General features: G+C 39.0%; 1 protein-coding gene and 1 non-coding gene across 2 annotated transcripts in view; both read right to left on the bottom strand.

Moving 5' to 3' along the window:
* Ssh2 (slingshot protein phosphatase 2) overlaps positions 1 to 22707 on the bottom strand; it is a 345428-nt gene that overhangs the window by 228219 nt on the left and 94502 nt on the right. The gene's annotated exons all lie outside the window — the stretch shown is intronic.
* Positions 19673 to 19835, bottom strand: LOC123463622. The gene has a single exon (XR_006639031.1). It is a non-coding gene; the product is annotated as a U1 spliceosomal RNA (small nuclear RNA).

Below are 22707 nucleotides of genomic sequence, written 5' to 3'. Positions count from 1 at the left end.
AAGCAGGAGGATCTCAAGTTTAAGGTCTGCATGGGCTACAGAATGATTTCAAGGCATCCTAGTCAACTTAGTGAGACCCTGAATCAAAGTAAAAGAAGAGGGTTAGGGTTATAGCTCAGTGATAGATTGCTTACCTAGCATGTGTGAGTCCATCATCTCTGTATTGCCAAAAATATACTTCATTTTCCAAAAGTCATATGACTGTAAAGTTTTCAAAGAATCATAATCCTATAGTATATGGGAGGAGAACCAGAAATACTAGAAAATGCAAATGAAATCACTGTCATAATCATAGATAAGAATGCTGTTATATAAAGTACTGTTAGTTGCCAACAATCTTACCTTATTAAAAAAAAAAAAGGTATGGTTCATCCAACTAAATTCAAGGGCAATTCAGAAATGCAATTATGTCTTCAGGTCTCTGCTTCCTACTCTTTTTCTTTTAACCTTACTTTCTTATTATCAGGCTGCCCACACTAACCATACCAAATATATATTATTATCTTAATCAGAGTTGAGAAAAAAATTAGTTTTATTTCCAGTGTCTGTATCATCTTTCAACATGACACTGATTGGCCCTACTTGGATCATATTGCCACGAAGGATTCCTTGATCGACCAGACTCATATGTATCTATGATATGACCATTCGGTGGAAGAAAGGCAAAAGCAGATGACTTTCAGCCACACCAAAACCATATTGAGGTGAACATAGTTCCCCAAAGGAAAAGATATAGATTGGCCTTCATACTACAAAATGCTGCTGCTATTAAGCCAAGTCAGCTATAAAAACATACTGGGGAACACATATCAGTAAATCCTTGTACAACTTTCTTAAATTATTTGCATAAGGCACTTCTAGGCACAAATCCAAGTATTTTACAAGGAAATTCCCTCTTACAGCATAATGCAATGCATAATTTTTTGAGATATTCATAGGAATGACAACATGATTCCTAGGCTTTTTATAAGAAAAGAAGTAATTTCTCAAGATCATAGACAACATGTGCTAGAATTTGTATCCTGGTCTGATTCCTTCACAAGCATCAGATTATTAATTTAGAAGGGCAGTGATTTTTCCTTTTGTTTGTATCTTAAACAACTAGAACAGTATTTAAGTAGGTGATAAAGAAATGAAAACTGGCTGGGCATGGTGGCGCATGCCTTTAATTCCAGCACCTGGGAGGCAGAGGTAGGAGGATCGCCATGAGTTAGTGGCCACCCTGAGACTTCATAGTGAATTCCAGGTCAGCCTGGGCTAGAGTGAGACCCTACCTTGAAAAACCAAAAAAAAAAAAAGAAATGAAAACTGGGCGTTGTGGTGTATGCCTTTAATCCTAGCACTCAGGAGACAGAGGTAGGAGGGTCACCAAGAGTTCCAGGACACCCTGAGACTACATAATGAATTCCAGGTCAGCCTGGGCTACAGTGAGACCCTGCCTTGAAAAACAAAACAACAATCCAAGGATTAAATTCCTTTTCCTATTGTAAGTAACAGTAAACAGCAATAAAATAAAATTGGACTTCCTATTTCTTTTATTTATTTGAGAGAGAAGGAGGGACAGAGAGAGAGAGAGAGAATGGGCATGCTAAGGCCTTCAGCCACTGCAAATGAACTCCAGAAGGATGTGCCACCTTGTGCATCTGGCTTATGTGGGTCCTGGGGAATCAAACCTGGGTTCTATACCTTTGCAGGCAAGCACCTTAACTGCAAAGCCATCTCTCCAGCCCTTAGGTTATTGGGTTTTTTTTGTTGTTTGTTTGTTTTTTTCCTGAGGTAGGGTCTTGCTATAGCCCAGGCTTACCTGGAATTAGTCTCAAGCTGGCCTCAAACTCACAGCAATCCTCCTACTTCAGCCTTTCAAGTGCTAGGATTAAAGGCATGCACCACCATGGCTATCATTTATTTTCTTAAGTTATTTGGTAAATGTAAACACAAAACAAAGGCTCTCTGGGCAGAGTCTAAATCTACTATGAACTTTCAGAATAGACTATCATCCACTCAAATTCCCTAGGACTCTTATACAGAGGCATATTTTAGCCTCTTTTCCTAGTTTCACAAAATGGATCAAAGGCAGAAATGTAAAATTTTAGAAAACAGGTAAAAGATAACCAAGGCACTACAAACAAGTGGTACAGTGAACTTTAAAACAAAAGAGAAAACACATTTTCTATGTATAAACACCTTAGAAATCATTAAATCAGAAGATTTCAGTTTCCAAGCATATTACATCTTGCTGAATGAAGAAATCAATGCTATTTAAACCTCTTGAAAGAACAATCTATTTTGGAAAAGCAGTTTGGGGGAAGACATTATTAACATTTCAAGTATTGACAATTAACCTTGATCAACCTGAAACTTTACTCAGCAGTATAATTATACACATTAATTACCTAGTACTGTGGGAAACAAAGAAACATAGATGTTTCCAAACAACTAACTATTCTGTGCAACTTCGGGCAAAATGACAGACTCCTTTCATTAGTATTTGGGGAAAGCTTCAAAGTGAAACCATATCTAGGGTTAAAGCAAACAGCCTTCTTCAACTTCTATTTCCATCTCCAAGTGATACTTGTAAAATCCAACTACATGCCTGTTTCTGCATCACTGATGAGATGAGATTTCTAAAGTCCAGTAGTGATGGTTAGACCAGTTCACACATGACCTATGGATAGAGTGTTACTATTCTATTCTGCAAAGCCAGGGTGGTTCTCACAAGACCATCTTAACACACAGTAAACTATTATACTTTACCAGTGGCTAGCATTTATAAAGACTTACACTTTCCAGGCCTTATTCTAGTACTTTGCAGTCATTATCTTATTTAATTTTCACAATAACCTCACAAGGCAGATATACCACTTATTATTTCCCTTCTTTGGATAAAGAAATTTAGACTTAGATATATATATACATATCTCCAAAGCCACACACTCTTTTCCAGTATGCCATACTACTTCTCTATTTCTCTTGCAAAACAAACCAAATCCCAGGAATATGAAGTCCTCAACTGTCTATGGCACAATAAATAAGTCCATTTATCATAGTAAAGCTAGTTAGATCTTTTTAAAAGGTAGCCTTGTCACTCCTCAGTTGAAACCTCAATGGCTTCTCATTGTGAGAGAACTAAAGACCAAGAGCTTTAGTATTTCTTGTTATAGTCAGCATCATCTGGCCGTTGCTGACTATCAGTACTGTCTTGAGTTAGTTTTCCCCTTATTGTCCTTCTCTCTAGTCCTTGAATGTGCCTATTTCACAACATGTGAGTTTTCCCCACTCAGCTTTTTCTTAGTTAATTTTGAACTCATTTCAAGCATCACTTAAAATATCAGTTCCCCAAAGAAGTTTTCCCTTTATCTGTAATTTTCATATCTCACCCTCCTAACTGACTTAGATGAATGCTTGTATTCGCTTAGGATGGTGTAGTTTTCACCTTGCAGAAATTATAATTTTAAAAATTTCCAGGTAATTAGCTGCTTAATGCTCACTTTTCTCCACTATTTACAAAGGGAAGAAACATGTTTGTCATATGTACCACCATATCCCCAGCAACCAGCATAGCACTTTGTACTTTGTACACATTAAAAGAACACAAATGAAAGGTATACATAAGAAATAGAAGCTAAGGTAATGTCCTTAAGACATAAAGGTCAGAAGGAAAAAAAAAGAAGAAAAGAAAGTATGAATACAGACAATGAAGGAAGTGCTCAAGCCAGTTTTGTCTCTGCTTTTGGTTTTTATGCTGCAGCTGTTCCAGATTAAACCAGTTTAATTAGTTCAAGGTAGAGCAGTTGAATCAGACCAGTGGAAAACATGACTGGGAAGGAAATGATGCAGTAGTACTTTAAAGTATGACTTAATGAGAGATGGATCCTGATCTACACTCTGACCATATCTTTGCATGGTAGAATTTAAATTACTACTACAGAGCAATATCACATTTGATTAATGCTCTAGGGAATTTTAATTGATATTTACTTGTTAGATGGAGTTCACAACAGTAAGGAGTTCACAACAGGAAGGACAATAAATTCTGAAAGCAAGAATTACATAATGTAGCCTTGGCTAAATCATGAATAATGGTGCACAACTGCAACCCCAGCTACTTGGGAAGATATGGAAAGAGGATAGCAAGTTTGAGGCCATCCTAGGGAACTTGGTGGGGGGAGGGTATTACCATGGGAAATTTTTTATAATCATGGAAAATTTTAATAAAAATTGAGGAAAAAAAAAAGAAAATTAGTTTATAAATCATGCGTGGTGACACATGCCTTTAACCCCAGGACTTGGGAGGAGGATCACTGTAAGTTAGAGGCCATCCTGAGACTACATAGTGAATTCCAGGCCTGGGTTGGAGTGAGACCCTACTTTGAAAAATCAAAAAGAAATTAGCTTATAAATTAGTAGGTTTCAGTATCGCTTTTTCATACATCTTTAGTTTTTGTTTTATTTTAGAGGTAGGGTCTTGCTCTAGTATGCTGATGTAGAATTCACTATGTAGTCTAAGGTTGGCCTTGAACTCATGGTAATCCTCCTACCTCTGCCTGCCTCCCGAGTGCTGGGATTAAAGGAGTGAGCCACCACATCTTTAGTTTTGGTTAACCCTCCCCATCACCTCATACTCTCTTCTCCATTACCCTGCTTAAACTTTTCCCTCCCACTATTCCCTCATCTACATTCATATTATACATGTTCCAAAACTTCAATGTCCCCCTGCCATGGCCCCTTTCTAGCTCCCTGGCCTCTACAGACACTCCAACTTAAACACACAGATTTAGAAATTCAAAGCTAGGATCCATATATGAGAGAACTGGGGCTTAGATGGATGGTAGGGGGATATCTCAAAGGGCATTTGTCTTTCTGAGCCTGTGTTATCTCCCTCAGTATAATATTTTCCAGTTCCACCCATGTTTCTGCAAATTTCATTTTTATTTATAGCTGACTAAAACTCCACTGTGCATATATGTCATTTTCATTATTCATTCATCAGTTGATGGCCATCAAAGCTGACTCTATTTCCTAGATATCATGAATACAGCAGCAGCAGTAAACATGGCTGAACAAGTAAGTCCCTCTGCAGTAGTCCTTAGAATATATGCTCAGGAGTGATATACCTGGGTCATATATGGTAGTTGTATTTGTACTTTCTTGTAAAACTACCATACTGATTATCATAGTGGCTGCAACAGTTTGCACTCCCACCAACAGTGAGTAAGGGTTCCACTTCACCTACACCCACATCAATATTTGTTTTCTTTTTAAATTAAATTTTTATTAATTTATTTGAATGTATGTGGAAGTGTGTGCCTGAGTCTCTTGCTACAAATGAATGCCCATTCAGCTTTATGTGGGTGGCTGGGAAATTGAACCCAGGCCATCAGGCTTTGCAAACAAGCACCTTTAAAAGTAGAGCTCTCAGCCGGGTGTGGTGGCACACGCCTTTAATCCCAGCACTCGGGAGGTAGAGGTAGGAGGACTGCTGTGAGTTCGAAGCCACCCTGAGACCCCATAGTGAATTCTAGGTCAGCCTGGGCTAGAGTGAGACCCTACCTCAAAAAACCAAAACAACAACAACAACAAAAAAAACAGTAGAGCTCTTTTCTCAGCCCCTTGAATGAATTCCTTGATCTAGTCATTTTGACTAGAGTGAGACAGAATATCAAAGTAGTTTTAATTTGCATTTCCCTGATGACTAAAGATGTTGTGCACTTTTATTTTTATTTATTTAGTTAGTTTTTATTCTGAGTAAACTGAGCTTCTAACACCCATAGTTGGGGACTTGGAGGCTTTGATCTTTTAAATTTTTTTATTAATTAGTTTTGTATTCAGCAAATACAGTCAGTTTGGTACCATTATTGGGCTCATCTGTGACCTACCCCCTCTCCATTGGCCCCTCCTTGTTGAGGTATATGGGTCGTGCATTGTGGAGTTAGAAAATATTTATCTCCATCTGCATTTCTTCCTTTTTTTGAGGTAGGGTTTTGCTCTACACAAGCTGACCTAGAATTTACTATGTAGTCTCAGGGTAGACTCGAAGTCACTGCAATCCACCTACCTCTGCCTCCAGAGGAGTGCTGGTCTTAAAGGTGTGTGCTTCCACATCCAGCCACTGTACAATTTCATAGGCCCCCACCCCCTGCCTTTTTTTTTTTTTTTTCAAGGTAGGGTCTTGCTGTAGTCCAGGATGACCTGGAATTCACTGTGTAGTATCAGGGTGGCCTCGAACTCATGGTGATCCTCCTACCTCTGCCTCTTGAGTGCTGGGATTAAAGGCATGTGCCACCATGCCCAGCCCTCTTTTTTTTCTGAGGTAGGGTCTCACTCTGGCTCAGGCTGACCTGGAATTCACTATGTAGTCTCAGGGTGGCCTCAAACTCTCAACGATCCTCCTACCTCTGCTTCCCGTGTGCTGGGACTAAAGGCGTGTGCCACCATGCCCAGCCCAGCAATTTTTAAAAATATTTGTTTTATTTATTTATTTAAGAGACAGAACGAAGCAGAGGGAGAAAGAGACAGAAAGAACGGGTGCACCGAGGCCTCCAGCCACTGCAAATGAACTCCAGATGCATGTGCCACTTTGTGCATCTGGCTTACGTAGGTCCTGAGGAATTGAACAGAGGTCCTTTGGCTTTGTAGGCAAGTGCCTTAACCACTAAGCCATCTCTCCAGCCCTCATAGCCAATTTTTTTTGATAAGCCTATTTATTTTTTTAACATATAGGTTTTTTCATTATTTCTTTATTTGTAAGCAGAGAAAGACAGAGAGAAGAAAGTGTGAGGTAGGGGAGAGAATATGGGTAGCCTTTAGCTACTGCAAACAAACTTCAGATGTATGTGCCACTTTGTACATATGGCTTTACACGGGAACTGGGGAATCAAACCTGTGCTGTTAGACTGCAGGCAAATGCCTTATCTGCTGAGTTATCCCTCCAGCCCAAGTTTAGTTATTTTTTTTTTTAGTTCCTTGTGTATTCTAGATGCCAATTATCTTCTGATGTACAGATTGCAAAGATTTTTTTTTTTTTTTTTTTTGCCAATCTTCAGGTTACCACTTCACTCAGAAAATTGTTTCTTTAGGTATAAAATAGCCTTTTTTTCTATTAACAGTTGCAGAGTATCAGGTGTTGTATTGAGGTCTTTGATCTATTTGGACTTGATTTTTGTGCAGGATGAAAGATAAAGATCTGGCTTCATTCTTCTGCATATACATTATTTATTATCCTATCACAATTTGTTTATAATGTACTCTCTTCCCTAGGTATGTTTTTGGCATCTTTGTCAAAAATCAGGTGGCTCAGATGGGCGTGGTGGCACACGCCTTTAATCCCACCACTTGGGAGGTAGGAGGAGTGCCGTAAGCTCGAGGCCACCCTGAGACTACATGATGACTTCCAGGTCAGACTGACCTACAGTGAGACCCTACCTCGAATTAAAAAAAAATCAGGTGGCTGTAGTTGTGTGGGCCAATAGGTGAGCCCACTATCCCATTAATTCATATGTCTGTTTTGTGACACAGTGCCATGCAGTTTGTATTACTACAGCTTGATAGCAAAATCTTTGTAATTTCATGAGGTCCCAGTGATTAATCTGTGGTTTTATTGCCTGAGCAATTGGGTTGTATTCAGAAAGTCTTTGCCAAGACCAATATGTTGAAGGGTTTCCCCTACTTTTTCCTCTAGCAGTTTCAGAGTTTCAGGTCTGATGTTAAGGTCTTTAATCCATTTGGACTTAATTCTTGTGCATGGCGAGAGAGAAGAATCTATTTTCATCCTTCTGCGATATATATCCAGTTTTCAAAACACCATTTGTGAAGAGGCTGTCTCTTCTCCAATGAGTATTTTTGGCATTTTTATCGAATATCAGGTGGCTATAGCTACTTGGGCTTACATCTGGGTCCTCTATTCTGTTCCACTGATCTACATGTCTGTTTTTGTGTCAGTACCATGCTGTTTTTGTTACTATGGCTCTGTAGTATAGGTTAAAATCTGGTATGGTGATACCACCAGCCTTATTTTTGTTGCTCAGTATCATTTTAGATATTCGAGGTTTTTTGTGATTCCAAATGAATTTTTGGATTGTTTTTTCTATTTCCATGAAGAAAGCCTTTGGAATTTTGATAGGGATTGCATTAATGTGTAGATTGCTTTAGGTAAGATTGCCATTTTCACAATATTGATTCTTCCAATCCAGGAACAAGGGATGTTTCTCCACTTTCTAGTGTCTTCTGCAATTTCTCGCTTGAGTGTTTTAAAGTTCTCATTGTAGAGATTCTTTACTTCCTTGGTTAGGTTTATTCCAAGGTACTTTTTTTTTTTTTTTTGATGCAATTGTGAACGGGAGTGATTCTCTGATTTCATCCTCTGTGTGTTTGTTGTTAGCATAAATGAAGGCTACTGATTTCTGTGTATTTATTTTGTATCCTGCTACATTGCTGTAGGTTTTGATCAGCTCTAAGAGTTTGCTAGTAGAGTCTTTAGGGTCCTTTATGTATAGAATCATGTCATCTGCAAATAATGATAACTTGATCTCTTCCTTTCCAATTTGTATCCCTTTTATGTGTGTCTCTTGCCTTATTGCTATGGCGAAGACTTCCAAAACTATATTAAATAAAAGTGGGGACAGTGGACACCCTTGTCTTGTTCCTGATTTTAGTGGAAAAGCTTCCAGTTTTTCCCCATTTAGTAATATGTTGGCTGTAGGCTTGTCATAAATAGCCTTTATTATATTGAGATATGTTCCTTCTATTTCCAGTCTCTGTAGGACTTTTATCATGAAGGGATGTTGGATTTTGTCAAATGCTTTCTCTGCATCTAATGAGATGATCATGTGATTTTTGTCCTTCAACCCGTTTATGTAATGTATTACATTTATAGATTTGCGTATGTTGAACCATCCCTGCATCTCTGGGATAAAGCCTACTTGGTCAGGGTGAATGATCTTTTTGATATATTCTTGTATTCTGTTTGCCAATATTTTGTTGAGAATTTTTGCATCTATGTTCATGAGGGAGATTGGTCTGTAATTTTGTTTTTTTGTTCTATCTTTGCCTGGTTTTGGTATCAGGGTGATGCTGGCCTCATGAAGGAGTTTGGTAGAACTCCTTCTTTTTCTATTTCCTGGAAAAGCTTAAGAAGCAATGGTGTTAGCTCTTCCTTAAAAGTGTGGTAAAATTCAGCAGTGAATCCATCTGGGCCTGGGCTTTTTTTAGTTGGGAGATTATTGATAACCGTTCGGATCTCCATGTTTGTTATAGGTCTATTTAAGTGATTAATCTCATTTTGATTTAATTTAGGTAGGTCATATAGATCAAGGAAATCATCCATTTCTTTCAGATTTTCATACTTTGTGGAGTATATGCTTTTAAAGTATTTCCTATGATTTTTTGAATTTCTCTGGAATCTGTTGTGATGTTACCTTGTTCATCTCTGATTGTATTAATTTGTGTCTCTTCTCTCTTTCTTTTGGTCAGATTTGCTAAAGGTTTATCAATCTTGTTTGTCCTTTCAAAGAACCAACTCTTTGTTTCATTAATTCTTTGTTCTTTTTGTTTCTATTTCATTAATTTCTGCCCTAATCTTTATTATTTCTTCCTGTCTACTTATTTTTGGTTTGCCTTGTTCTTCTTTTTCCAAGGCTTTAAGGAGAAGCATTAGATCGTTTACTTGCGACCTTTCTAATTTCTTAATATAGGTACTTAAGGCTATAAATTTACCTCGTAGAACTGCCTTCATTGTGTCCCAGAGATTTTGGTATGTTGTGTTCTCATTATCATTTGACTCTATAAATTTTTTGATTTCCTTTTTGATTTCTTCATTGACCCATTCATCATTTAGTAGTGTATTGTTTAGTTTCCATAATTTTGTGTATGCTATATAGCCTTTCTTGCTACTGATTTGTAGTTTAATTCCATTGTGGTCAGATAGAATGCAAGGAATTATTTCAATTTTCCTGAATTTGTTAAGATTTGCTTTGTGTCCTAATATATGGTCTATTTTAGAGAATGTTCCATGTGCTGCTGAAAAGAATGTATATTCTGCAGCCTTTGGATGAAATGTCCTGTATATATCTGTTAAGTCCATTCCTTCTATGACCTCATTTACTCCAGATGCCTCTCTGTTTATTTTTTCCTGGGATGACCTGTCAATTGATGATAGTGGGGTGTTACAGTCACCCACCACCACTGTGTTCGGTGTTATCTGTGACCTTAGTTCTAATAGTGTTTGTTTGACGAATTTGGGAGTCCCCACGTTAGATGCAGATATGTTTAGGACTGTAATGTCCTCCTGTTGGAGTGTGCCCTTAATCAATATAAAGTGACCTTCCTTATCTTTCTTGACTAACGTCGGACTAAAGTCTACCCTGTCCGATATTAGGATGGCATCCCCTGCTTGTTTTCTAGGCCCATTTGCTTGAAACACCATCTTCCAACTTTTCACCCTAAGTTAATGTCCATCCTTTATATAAACGTGAGTTTCTTGGAGACAACAAATTGTAGGATCCTGCTTTTTAACTCAGTCTGCGAATCTACGTCTTTTCGTTGGGGCATTGAGGCTATTGATATTAAGAGATATTATTGAAAGGTGTGTGTTTATGTTTGCCTTTTTTTTTTTTTTTGTGGTTCTGGTTCTACCTGTGTTCTCTTCTGTTAACTAGTATTTGAGTATTGCTTGTTTTTTCTAGGTTCCTTATATGTGTGCTTTTCCTTTTCTTCAGCATGAAGGATTCTATCAAGTATTTTCTGTAGAGCTGGTTTTGTCTTCAAATACTCCTTTAACCTGCTTTTGTCATGGAATGTCCTTATTTCTCCATCTATGTGAATGGATAACTTTGCAGGATAAAGTAACCTTGGTTGACATTGTTATCTTTCAGAACTTGGAATATATCACCCCAAGCCCTTCTGGCTTTAAAAGTTTGTGTTGAATAATCTGCTGTAATCTTGATGGGCTTACTTTTGTAGGTAACTTGATTTTTCTCTCTAACTGCTTTCAATATTTTTTCTTTGGTGTGTGTGTTTGGAAGTTTGATTATAATATGACAAAGAGAGGTTCTTTCCAGGTTTTGTCTGGCTGGGGTTCTAAAGGCTTCCTGTATCTGTATTGGCAACTCTTTCCCAATTTGGGGGAAATTTTCTTCTATGATTTTGTTGAAGACACCTACTATGCCTTTTGAGTGAAATTCTTCTCCTTCTACTATGCCCTGAATTCTTATATTTGATCTTTTCATAGTGTCCCGAATATCTTGAAATTCCCACTCATACTTTTCTATAAGTTTGTGTTTCTCTTTGTTGGCCTGTATAAGATCTGCCACCTGGTCTTCTAGCTTAGATATTCTGTCCTCTCCTTCATCCATTCTACTAGTGAGATTTTCTACAGAGTTTTTAATTTCATTAACTGTGTTCTTCATTGCTAGTAATTCTGACTGGTTTTTCGTTATTATTTCTATTTCCTTATTTATGTCTTGTATTGCCTTCTTCATTTCATGAAATTGGTGTCCTGCATCTTCTTTGATTCCTTTGATTTCCTCTTTTTTTTTTTTTTGTTTTTTTTGAAGTAGGGTCTCACTCTGGTCCAGGCTGACCTGGAATTAACTCTGTAGTCTCAGGGTGGCCTTGAACTCACGGTGATCCTCCTACCTCTGCCTCCCAAGTGCTGGGATTAAAGGCGTGCGCCACCACGCCCAGCTGATTTCCTCTTTAAGTTCCTCTTTGACTCCTTTGATTTGTTCTCTGACTTCTTTGAACATATTTACAATCATTCTTTTGAAATCCTTTTCAGGCATTTCCTCTAACTCGTTCTCACTGGAGGTCATTGCTGATGTATTAATATTTTTAGGTGGATTTATATCATCTTGCTTTTTAGTGTTTCTTGTGTTATAATGTATATATTTTTGCATCTTGGATTAAATTAATGCTTGGATTTTCTAGCTAGCTGGGTATTCTTAGCTGTATCAATTGATTTGATGTTATATATTTTCAGGATAGGAGCTTAAGGTGTTAGGTTTGGATCTTAAGGCTCTCAGAGTATCTACAAAGGTGTTCCTAGGGGTTGAGTTTCCCTGCTATGGGAGTATTCAAGTATGCTGAGTGGAATAAAATACAGGTACATTCTAAAATTTAACTAAACACTGTACACATTCAATCAAAAACAGCAATGAATATTTCTGCAAGAGTAGTTATTACAACAACCAGATCCTCTAGCAACAAAGAGGTTAAGATTTCTGGTCTGCTGAGGGATCCCAGTCAGCTTGTGACCAAGTGAGACCCTTCCCTGGTACAATCAATCCCAGTTAGCTTTTTGGATGATTGTGGTCTCAGTCAAGTTTCTGGCTGGGTCGTTGGGCTGCTGTTCTGATTTCTGGAGCTGGGCACTGGCTTTACCTGTGGGGCAAACCGAGCCTGGCAACTGTGGCCTTGCAGATCGGCACCCCTGCTGTTGGAACTGCCACTGCTGCTCCTGAAGCTGCCACTGTTGGATCTGTCACTGCTGCTGCTAAAGCTGCCGCTGCTGGGTCTGTCACCTCTGCTGGGTCCACCACTGTTGCTGCCACTGCTTTAGCTGCCATTGCTGGATCCTCCGCTGCTGCTGCTGGATCTGCGCCTGCTGCCTCTGAAGCTGCTGCTGCTGCTAGATCTGCCCCTGCTGCTGCTACTGGGTCTGCCAATGCTGGGGCCACTGCTGCTGGTGCCAGAGCCACTCATGTTGCTGCAGGACCCTGCTCCTGCTTGGGTCCCACTGTTTGCTCAAGTTGGCATGGCCGGTCCGGGGACTGCTGCTCTGTTCGCTGGAGCTGGGCTCAGGCAGTGGGGGAGGGGAGGGAGCCACAGCTGCTCTGGTTCTCTCACTGTTCCACGTGTCCTTCTACCTTGTGATCTGCTCCTCCATTGCTGACTGCCGCTCTCCATGCATGTTTCTTGAGTTGCGGAGAGCTCCAGTGTGAGTGGAAGCTCCCCTCACCTGGCTTTTCCTGTGGCTGGAGCCGAGCCTGGTGGCTTTCTGGTACGCTGCCACCGCCGCAGTCGGCGGACCTGCCGGGGCCGCTTTTGCTGGCCTATGCAGGCTCTCAATCTCTTCTACCTCTCCACTGCCATTTCAATTTCCTATACACCTCATTTTTTAGTAAAAGTGTGTATTTTGCTGAGTTTTTTTGGTCTTTTTCCCCCCTAGGCTGCTTTGGTGTGGTACCTAAGCTGCCATCTTAACCAGAAGTCCTAATTTTTTTTTTTTAATTACTGCTTTAATCTCATTGCCTGTTGTGGGCCTGATTAAATTATTGATCTCATCTTGGTTTCATTTTGGTCCATATGCATCTAGAAATCCATTAATATCTTTTATATTATCTAATTTAGTGGGATATAGGTATTTAAAGTAGGTCCTTAGGATTTTCTAAATTTTATTGGTATTTATTGTAATGTTTCCCTTTTTGGTATTACATCTTCATGGCTTTTTAAAACACTTCAATTTTTGTCTCTTATTTTATCTCTCATCAGATCACACTGCTTCTTTCTAGCTTATTATCTTATCCAAACTCAGAGAAAATTTTTAAGAGTTAGATTCCTGGGTCTAAATTGTCAAGACTGTTAGTATCAAGCCAATTTATGATCTTTACCAACATAATCATCAAGTATATGGACATGACATATGATTCCTTTCACACAGAATTTACACTAGGTATCATTCAACTATAAACAATTAAATTCATAATCCAGAGTTAGAAAACCTGCATTACACTTCTATCAAATCTGACCAGCCCCAGAATTGTTTTCTAAGAAGAAGAATAATAAAGTGGGCAGATTCTTTTGAAACAAAGGAAAATTCAGAGGCACTTAAGTGAATTGCACACACCACTCCCTCCAAAGTAACTTAAATAAGCACTGCATTGGAATCAGACCACATCATTTATATTTAAGGTTGTATTTCACTGTCCCTTTCCCAAGAGCAGAATGTCCTTTCTTCCCACATTCATTCAAGCATCCGGAGGTTCTAGCCATCACCTAGCTCCTCTTAGTCAGCTTCTTCTATGAGCTTCTTCTACTTGGCTTCTGGGTCAGGCTGTACAAGTTAAGTTCAAGTCAGGCCAGAAATGAGATGTTTATCTGAAGTGGAACTTCCAGTCTCAGGCCACACATGCTAGAAGGGCATTTTCTCATGCAAATGCATTTAGTTCAGTTACAGCCAATCTATACTCCTTTGGTATGATATCTGTCATCTTCTGAAATTCATAGATTACTTGTAGCCCTTTCTTGCTTTTTTCCTTCTCCTTCCTGCCTCCCAGAATTCTCCTTAAAGAAGCATTTTAGGAGATAGTTCTTCTGAAAGAATTATCATATTTTTATAATTTATTGTTATGTTTTAAGATGCCCATTCTGAAAATCTGATACATTGCCATGATATCAATGTTGATAGGCCCAGAGAGGTGCATCATAGGCTAGAGTGGATTCCACGCACATGTCTGACAAGCTGAATAACATGATGAATATAGCCTTGAGAATCAGATTTGAACTTATCACTTTCTAGATGTGTGACTCTACACTAATCCCTTAACTATTCTGAACTAAAATATTATCATGTTAGACCTTCCTTGAACATACTTTATCTCAATGGCTATTCTGCCTTATATTTTTATAACTTTTTCCTCAATTTTATTTTTCACAATATATCACATTTTATGACTATTTTATTTTTGTTATCTGTCTTCACTAAATGCCTATAAATTCCATAAGCATAAGCTTTGTTTTGTTCATCACTGGATATATGCCTGCCACACACTACACTCAAATAACTGTAGAATATATGAGATCAATTTTATCACTTTTATAACAGGACTACAAACATCAGAAATGCAATACATGTAAAAACATTTTAGTGTAAGATCAGGCATATGGTTAATATTCAACAAATGTTAGTCATTATTTCAGTTACAAATAGTTCTCAACAAGTTATTGCCTTTGTAAAACTCAACTTTTCTAACTGTAAAGTGAGAGGAAGAATTATTACTTCTACCCTATTGCTAAAACATACTGTGAATAAATTATACAAAAGAAAATGGGAGTAATCAGAAGACAGGATCCATTGAGATTAAGTACTTCTTAAATATGTACTCTTACGATACTTGTCTTAATTAGGAACACCCATTGCTATCTCCAGGGTTAGAAGTTCTTGCCTAACAACTGAAATAGTAGATTCACCAGGAATCCACCTGAAGCACTGACAACACAGACACCTGAGAAAGGTTATGCTTAAGTCATAGTGGCAGCAGTTTAGAAATTCATAGAAAGAATGGGGAATTAATTTGACTATAAACAACACAGTCATATATACAATTTCTACTGTTAACTCAGCTTAGCTTCTGAAACATGAAACTTGAATATTATCCTACCTTTTCCTCCCTCTACTTCTACCAATGGTCTTACAGTATTCCAGTTTTAGTCTTGAGATGTTCCCAAGTCTGCAATTTTAGAATTCCTTCCTAGGAATTCCTAAGAACATGATTCCCAACGTTGGCTGCACAATCAACTATACACACAACTCTGTAAAGAAAATAGATGTTGAGCCTGGCCCAAGACATACTGAATGAAAAACTTCCTAAGATGAGACCTAAGTTTCTTTATCCTTTTTACAAGTTTTTTTTTCTTTGTTTGAGAGAAGAATGAATGAATATGGGTGTGCCAGAACCTCTTGTTGTTGCAAACTACAGACACACTATGTGCAACTGGCTTTACATGGGTACTGGAGAGCTGAACTCAGGCCAACAAACTCTGCAAGCAAGCACCTTTAACCATTGAGCCATTGAAGGAGAATAAACAAGAAAGTTTTTTTTAAATTATTATTTTTACAGGCAGTAAGCCAGGAACATAAGTCCAAGGAGATGCCACCTTGCCTGCCCTGGCAGGATTAGAACCCATGTATGACCCAGTTTCATCCAAGATGGCTGTAAGCAACAACTTCTCAGAAACACTTCCTTCTTGAAGTTTTCAAGGTTTAGCACACCTGTGGGTTGGCCCTTGCTAAGTCAGCCTCTTGAGCCCTCCAACCAATCAAGTCCCTCCCTTACACACTTGAGTCTGATAAGGATCATCCTAACTGGATGTCTGACTGATATAAAGGAGTCTAGCTAGCTAGGTTTGTAAAACTCTTCTGCTCCCCCTTCTTTCTTTAGGTCCATCTGGAGACAAATGTCTAAGCCTCTCAGTCTTCTGTCCCCCTTGCCAGCATGGCTCAGAAAGGGAGGAGGATTTCTTTTGTCCATTCACTGTTCACTTTCCTGCATTATTTTAGGGTGTTTTCCTACTTAGTCACATGCATGATCTCTCATTCTCCTGGCCCCAGATGTTCCTGGTCCTTGTTTTGGTACTTTCCTATTTAGCTACATGTATGTTCTCTTTTTAAGAGACATTTTATTTTTATTTATCCATTTTGAGAGATAGAGGTAGAGAAACACAGAGAAAGACAGACAGACAGAGAGAGAGAGAGGGAAAGAGGGAGAGAGAGAGAGGGCACCAGGGCCTCCAGCCATTGCAAACAAACACCAGAAGCTTGAACCCTTGTGCATCTGGCTTACATGGGTCCTGAAGAATCAAAACTGGGTTCTCAGGCTTTGCAGGCAAGCGCCTTAACTGCTAAGCCATCTCTCCAGCCCTATGCTCTCTTTATACTCTGTGTCCTTCACTATCTCTAGGGTCTTCTCTGACCTCCTATGTGAGGTGGATTTTGTGGCCTGGAATCTCTCATGCTTTGCTTTCCACATGTATATGTGTCTGGGCCCAGACTTTTCTCTATGTGAGGGAGATTTTCTCCATCTCCCTTCCCCATACTCAGCCTTGCTGGGAAGGGAGAGAATCTCTCTTTGGCTTGGTCCTTTCTGCTAGCCTTCCCTCTGGATCCTAAATGTCTCTACAATTAATGTCATAATTCACCCTTCTCTGAGTTCAAGTTTTAAATCCTTTGCTAACTGATTTGCATCTTTATAAAATGTAAACCTTTCCTGGACCCCCAAATCCTGTATCACCATCATCAGACTTCTCTATCCTTTTTTAAAAGCACCATAGGTTCTTCTTGTGCAAAGCCAATGTTGAAAATTATTATTGCATTTGTCCCTGATCTCCTATCAGCTGAATATCAATAGTCCATTTAAGGGCAAAGGCAACCCAGTACTAACATTAAGAGCTCAAACTGGGAGTGTCAGGCAAACAGCTCTCACTCTCAGCATGGCCAGGTATCTTAGACAAGTCTGGTTCTTCACTTGTAAACAAGTCTTTGCCTCAAAAAGATTTGGAATTCACACTAAATTGTATAAAAATTTAGTACAATGCCTGTCACACAGAAGGTAAGTATTAAGTTGTCTTGCTTTATCCTGCCATTTCAAAAGACAGAGCTATTTCCTAAGATATAACCTTAAAAAGTCTGTACAATTTTATTAATGAGGAGGGAGAAAAAGCCCTACATATTTTATCAACTCTTATTTTCCTTCTTTCTCACACCAAAATAAGCCACAAGTATGCCTATGCAGGTTTCTGCTCAGATTAAGAAAGCAAGATGACTCACTTAGCGCTTTTATTTGGTTGATTTTACAAATCAGGTCAAGTTCTTGGTTTCTTCCTACAATTATTTCACTGTCACATTCTGCATTCTTACATGCCAGATATCTAAAATATGTGACTCTGATCTTAAAAGAAACTAGATACAAGTCCAGCACAGGAAGACATGGGGTGCTTGAGGTATCATTTTAGACAGTGCTAGCCATGGTATTAACTATGTGCAATTTGTACCTCACTGTGCTAGGAGCTGTGGTGAATATAAAGAAGAGCATTTCTGGCCTTGTTTTGTTGCTTTTTTGAGACAATATCTCACTATATAACTCAGGCAGGTTTTGAACTTAAAAATCCTCATTCCCCAACTTCTCAAGTACTATGACTACAGGCTTGTGCCAGTACATCTGGCTCATATCTGCTATTCTTTTTTGGGGGGGTGCACCAGAGCCTCCAGCCACTGAAAACAAACTCCAGACACATGCACCATCATGTGCATCTGGCTTACGTGGGAAATGGGGAATTAAACCTAGGTCCTTAGACTTCACAGGCAAACACCCTAGCAGCTAAGCCATTTCTCCAACCCTCACATCTGCTCTTTTAGTAAATCATTTTATAAACTTGAACAACATATTTTAGAAGTTGGCACAACTTAGTAATCAACCTAAGGAAGGTAGAGAAAAAAATGACCAAGGTACCTACTTTTTCTTTCTAATTCTTTCCTGAAGTAAGAGTTGAATCATGACAATAAACAATAGGGCCCTCTTTTGACTCTGTTGAAGAAATGGGGACAAAAGAATCCTGCCCCTGTGTCCTACTCAACTCTCTAGTGCTTTACATAAATTATCTCATTTCTTTTCTAAATATTCCAGAGGACAGGTATTTATTCCCATTTTATAGATGGGGAAAGTAAATCTTAGAGAAGTGGAGTCAAGCCAACCAGTAAGTGGTGAAGCTTGGACTATGATCCAAACAGTCTGAACCATGAGCCTGAGCTCTTTAATTGCATGATCCAAAATCCCAATTAGTTGAGCTATGTTTTCTTACAGTTTATTCTAGAATGAATTAAAATATTTCTAACAGCACAAGAAGCTTCCTACCAGTGTAACCATTTCGCTCAGATCCCCTGTAAAGGAAAAAAATATTAAAAACAAAACTGGTTCACAGTGAAATAATTTTTGCTACTCAAAAAACTTTTTCTCCCTTTTCTGACCATAAGCCCTAAGGAACAAGCTTCTACTATGCATTGGAAATCATACAGAAACAAATGAAATAATCCTGAGCTCCAGTGAGACAGCTGTTTACTATTGGCCAAACTCATAATAAAATCATTTCCTGAGGAATAAATTTTTCTTTTTTCACTTTTTCTGTTTGTGTATGTTGGCTAGTAAAAGGCATTTCTACAAAGAAGTGCGAAAAATGAAATAGAAAATAACATGTAACACAAAGAGTAGGAAGAAAGAAGGTGAATATAAATGATCACAAATAGTCGGACTTGTTTGCTGCAGGCCTACATATCATCCCTACCCTCCAGCCAACTGGTTATCTCTAATCTCCACATCCAGAGGTTTACCACAGGCATCTTATTTGTACTTAGAATGACTACAGACTTGCTACAGGAGATTTAATGACCATTATGTCTTTCTCTCCCTAGATACACACACACACACACACACACACATACACACACACATTTTTGGTTTTTTGAGGTAGGGTCTCGCTCTACCCCAGCTGACCTGAAATTCACTATGTAGTCTCATGATAGCCTCAAACTCACAGTGATCTTCTTACCTCAGCCTCCCGATTACTGGGTCTAAAGATGTGTGCCCCTATGCCCAGCTTATACTCTTCTTTCACTTAACTTGAAACCCCTGGGTTTGATCATCCTCTACACTATTCAAATACTTCTTAACACATATTAAAAACAAAACTAAACAAGATGTTTCAGAAGCCTCCTGTAGATTGAAGTCCCTTCCATCTTTATGTTTGAAATGTATCAGAGTGGTAGAAAACTTGTCTAGCAAATGCAAGGCCTTCAGTTTGATCTTTACCAAAGGAGGGTGGCAGGAAAGAAAACAAAAAATGAGTATTGGCTTACCAATTATGGCTAACTTTAATGCTAATAATTATTTAACTTTTATCTTCGTTGTAGGGGAGAGCATGAAGGCAGTCCCCCACACCACAAATTATGCAGTCAAGTTTCCCAGATTTGGGGAAATAGCTGGCGTCAGCACATGTGGCATACAATGGATAAACCTCACCCTAGGAAAACCACCTTTGTGAGCATGGTATCTCCCCTGCCAGGTAAGTATAATAATAATTTAATTTTAAAAAAAACAACTTTCAGGCTGGAGAGATGGCTTAGTGATTGAGTGCTTGTCTGTGAAGCCTAAGGACCCTGGCTCAAGGCTCAATTCCCCAGGATCCACATAAGCCAGATGCACAAGGTGGCACATGCATCTGGAGTTCGTTTGCAGTAGCTGGAAGCCCTGGCATGCCCTTTCTCTCTCTCTCTATCTGCCTCTTTCTCTGGGGCTCTCAAATAAATAAATAATAGATTTGAATAAAAAATTTAAAAAAACTTTCATCTTGGGAGATGGCTCAGCAGTTAAGAGACACTTGCTTGCAAGGTCTGCCAGCCTGGGTTCAGTTTTCCAATACCCACATAAAGCCAGATGCACAAAGTGACCCATATATCTGGAGTTTGATTTTAAATCTTTCATCTTTGACTTACTATTAGGTTAAATATTCCCTCTAAAGTTCATTCTTTCACCACACAAAATAATCCTACGTGAAGAATCCTATAGAAGCTGATCTCTAAAAGGACACACTTATGGTAGGTATACATCCCCTCCAGCTTGAAAACTGTTCTAGGAGAGACTGCATATAATCTAAAAATGTCAAAGAGGTTGTGGATATAGTTCAGTGGTAGAGCATATGCTTTGGAAGTATGAGGTCTTGGGTTTGACCCTCAGTACCATAAACAAACAAACTACCATCTCTTCCTTCCACTAGGCTATTAAAACATAAAAGCTTTCTTGATTCCAAAGAGGAAAATGCATTCCGTACATGAATATAACAAAACAGGCAAAATACTGAGCCAGATAATGAAATAGTATAACCATCTAATGTGCCCCTCTTTATGTATAATTGGGTACGGGGTTACGGTCAGAAGAGCAGGGAAAAGACAGGCATGACAAAAATGTTGTCTTCTTATAAAATAATAAGGAAGAAGTAGGCCTACAATGACAATAAATTTAGGTGTTCCTCCTAGTTGAACCTCTACAAGCGCATTAATTAGAATCCCAGCTTCTCAAGAACATCTCCTTTTAGAAAAGCTGGATAGCAGCAGCTAAGGGAGTTGAGAAGACAAAGAAACCTGCAGGACTTCAGGAGTTTCAGTGGCTGCTGCAGCTACTAGTCTAACTCCAGTCAACTGCTGACATGCCACCCCATACTGGGGCTTGAACCTACTAGGGCCTGGTGAGTGCTAGACAAATGCCCTTGACATTGCTTATCTGGAACCACAGTGAAACTCCTGGAATCAGGGCTAGTATCTTCTATGATCTTTTCCACTCACACCATCACTCTGCTCTAGGGCACGGTCACAGAGGGAGCAACTGGTTGCTTCTAACCATTATCTGATTCCCTGGAGGCTGAGTAGAACAAGAGAAGGGACAGGGACCTCTCAATACTTCTTTTTCTTCTAGTAAAGCCCCAGGAGATCTAAGGCAGCCAGCCTTCCAGCCAGCTTGGCTTGCAACCAAAGTTTTTTCTACTTATCCAGATTTCTTCACTTCTCTCATATACTGCATGTAATGATTTTCTTTTCACTTTTCATGAATATGTATAAAACTAATTTCTTGAATATATATTCTCTAAGCAGAGAATCTTTATTTTATGTCTAAGCCCACAGTTCTTTATCCAGTGATTTTCACATAAGAGTTAATCAATGCTTGGTGAATGACTGCATGGAACTTACCAAAATTCATACTTCTATTATCTCACAATTAAAGGGAAAGTTGCCAGTGATTATCTTCTAATCTATTCCTCAGCTTCCTATCAGTACTTCTACTTCAAATACTTGTTGCTAGTTAGATAGTTACAAAGAGGCTATATCAATTTTATTGAAGAAAATTAAACATGAGGATTATAATCAGTTTGCTCTACAAATAACATGACCTGCTTGTATTAAGCCTTCAGATTACATACCTTTTTTTTGTGTACATGTGCAATAGTGGCACTTCAGCCTAAGACTTTGTACATACTAGGCAAGTGAACCACCACTGATCTGTATCCTCTACAAATCCCTTTTGGTATGAGGAGAATAAAGACAGAAGGGTAGTATGGTAGTTTGAATGTATATTCTCTCATTGACTCAGGTGTTCAAGTTAAACTTGTGATTTGTATCTCCAGCCACTTGGCTGGAGGAGATATCACTGGGGGTGGATCTGAATAAAATCTGAATAAAACTGTTCTCTAAATAACAGAACAGTGTGAGCTCTGATGGAGTACCTGCTGTTTGCTATTATTTTGGTGTTTGCTGGCTGGTGGTGCTTTTTCTCTCTCTGTTTGGATTTGTGAAAGGAAGGCCAACTTCTTCTGCCATTGATGGAACTTCCCCTGGATCTGTAAGCTTGAAACAAATCCTGTTCCTCCCCTAAACTGTGTGTGGCTGGCTATTAATTCCAGCAACATGAAGCTCTCTACTAAAAAAATTGGTACCAGAAGAATGGGGTGTTGCTGTGTGATGAATCTGACCATGTGGATTTTGGTTGTTTTTGGAACTTGTGTACTGGAGGCATGTTGATAGAATTTTTACTTGGGACTGAAAATGCCTTCCAGAGTGGCAAGCCAAGATGTATGGACCATTTTAGTAAAAGTCTGAAAATGCTGAGCACAGAGAGAATTGTGTTGGCTTGTGAACTTTCAAAGGGGAAGGAAAGACAACACAAAACTTTGTTGGAACTGGGCTACTGGCATAAAGGCTAGATGTATTCTTCTACCCAAGTCTTAAAAAAAAAATTTCTTGGGCTGGAGAGATGGCTTAGCAGTTAAGCACTTGCCTTTGAAGCCTAAGGACCCTGGTTCAAGGCTTGATTCCCCAGGACCCACGTTAGCCAGATGCACAAGGGGCACATGCGTCTGGAGTTCGTTTGCAGTAGCTGGAGGCCCTGGCGTGCC

Source organism: Jaculus jaculus, chromosome 9 (genome assembly GCF_020740685.1).
Source record: "Jaculus jaculus isolate mJacJac1 chromosome 9, mJacJac1.mat.Y.cur, whole genome shotgun sequence".
Taxonomy (NCBI): Eukaryota; Metazoa; Chordata; class Mammalia; order Rodentia; family Dipodidae; genus Jaculus; species Jaculus jaculus.
The sequence above is the reverse complement of the archived record's forward strand: the minus strand, read 5'-3'. Positions and strand labels throughout refer to the sequence as shown.